Source organism: the organism of the source record quoted next, unplaced genomic scaffold (assembly GCF_019419815.1).
Source record: "Pyrus x bretschneideri cultivar Hongxiangsu unplaced genomic scaffold, Pyrus_bretschneideri_v1 Contig37, whole genome shotgun sequence".
Taxonomy (NCBI): Eukaryota; Viridiplantae; Streptophyta; class Magnoliopsida; order Rosales; family Rosaceae; genus Pyrus; species Pyrus x bretschneideri.
In genome coordinates this window covers 4823068-4825273 of record NW_025999690.1, presented here as the reverse complement: position 1 = coordinate 4825273, position 2206 = coordinate 4823068, and the positions used below count along the sequence as shown (strand labels likewise).

The window sequence follows — 2206 nt, the reverse complement described above, 5'->3', positions numbered from 1 at the left end:
CCAGTGGATTCACTTATTGGATTGCAGGCTTTCTTATCTACATGAAGCTATAGAACCAAAAGTTGTCCACAGAGATATAAAATCAAGCAACATTTTGATTGATGACGAGTTCAATGCCAAGGTTTCTGATTTTGGACTGGCTAAACTCTTGGGTTCAGGAGAAAGTCACATCACGACTAGAGTCATGGGGACTTTTGGGTATGTAAACTCTTACAGTATTGTAACTTTTGTTAATTTATCTATCATATATCTTCTAATCGGAGCATAAAACCGGTTCATTTGCAGTTATGTGGCACCAGAATATGCTAATACTGGCTTGTTAAATGAGAAGAGCGACATCTACAGCTTTGGTGTCCTCCTACTTGAAGCAGTTACGGGAAGGGATCCTGTGGACTATGGCCGACCGGCTAATGAGGTACAAAATTTTCAAAAATATTGTGTACTATTACCACGAGTGTCATCCTTCAATACTCGTCCCTCTCTTCTCTACTTCCCATCCTCATGAGGCAAGGTTCATACTGGTTATCATTGCTTACTATCAATTAATTACAGAATTTTAACACTACCAAATACTAATGGCAGGTCAATCTAGTTGAGTGGCTAAAGTTGATGGTAGGTGCAAGAAGAGCCGAGGAAGTTGTGGATCCAAACCTTGAAGTTAAACCCAGTACACGTGCCTTAAAACGTGCCCTTTGGTTGCACTTCGGTGTGTTGATCATGATTCGGAGAACAGGCCCAAAATGAGCCAGGTTGTGCGTATGCTCGAAGCTGATGAATACCCATTTCGTGAGGTACGAATCATCCATCCTCTTACCCTGGCGATGGTCTTTTCTTTGCTTTATTTTGTGCTATGTCTTTCATGAGACTAGTTATCTAAATGTGGAGTTTGTGCAATTTTTCGTATGATTCGTGTTTAGAGTCTATACTAATGACACGTTCTTCTTAGCATACTTCATTCCTGCCATATAGTGATCAAATTGTTCAGATTATATTCCGGAGAATTGATTAACATTTGGTGCAGAAGATATAAGTTCATATACGTTACCATGATCGTCAAGGGAGTGTTACCAATCTTACTTTGCTTTCAGGATCGAAGGAACAGAAAGAGTCGTACATCCAGCATGGATATGGAATCTATGAAGGAAAGTTCTGCCTCTGTCGACATAGAAAAGAAGCCAGGGGATCTGGAGAGCCAAATATCCGAGACAAGCCATGGATAGGACTGACAAACGCGTGAGCTTGGTGAACGATATTAGCTCGTCACCTTCCAAAGTAGCTTTCAGTAACCCGTCAATACAATCTCAAAGTTTCTTTTCAACAAAATTTCTAAAATTATGAGAGGATTCGGATTGGAGATAGCGCATTTTGATCCCGAAGCATTCAATCCCGATCCTTCAAGAAGGAAGAGAGATGCTCCCAACTCCATAAGCTGGGAATTTTCAGAGAGAGAGAGAGAGAGAGAGAGAGAGAGAGAGGTTCTCGTTGTACATATGTTTCTTGGGGACCAGTGGGGGTTCTGTTTCGTAATTGATTACTGTTCTTCGGATAGTGAAATGATACCTGTTATCTTTATTTATTTTTTTCATTAATTTTATTTTTAAATTATCATTTTCTGTCAGAAAAACAAGGCATTGGATTAATGATGATGATTCTCCTTTTCCCTTTATTCAGTTGTGTTGTCTTCCTCTTTGTTGCACTTGAATTACGGTGTCAGTTTATAAACTACAATGCATTGTCTCCTAAAGTAGTACGTTAAGCAACCAGGAGCAATACTTTAACAGAAATCTTTCTTTTCAGTTGTAGAAAGAAAGGGAACACTAACAAATAACACTTACTGGCTCTTTACAGTTAATAAGTCATTTTTCTTTACGTGTAAATAACAAGTTGACAACGTATGCATAAGTAACTTGGAAAATGATAAACACACTCTTACTTTTTGCACACCTCTGTTTAATCATGTCAATTGTTTCTGTTTGATATATTCAATCAATTTGATGGCAAAAAACAAAGAGTGGTGAGTGAGGAGTTAAAAGGGTTGTGTGAAAACCATCTCTCAAGTAACTTATTAAATACGTTAAAGTTTGTGCACACTTGTCAAATTGCTTGTAACGACAATTGAGTTGTCTACGCATAACGAGCCACGTATCTACCTCTTCAAAATAGCCTACTCTAGCTTCTAAAAATCACAATGTACTCTCACGCACAA

General features: G+C 38.4%; 1 pseudogene; it reads left to right on the top strand.

The window, feature by feature from the left end:
• Positions 1-13: 13 nt before the first annotated feature.
• On the top strand, positions 14-1666 carry LOC125480920 (annotated as a pseudogene).
• The last annotated feature ends 540 nt before the right edge of the window (positions 1667-2206 follow it).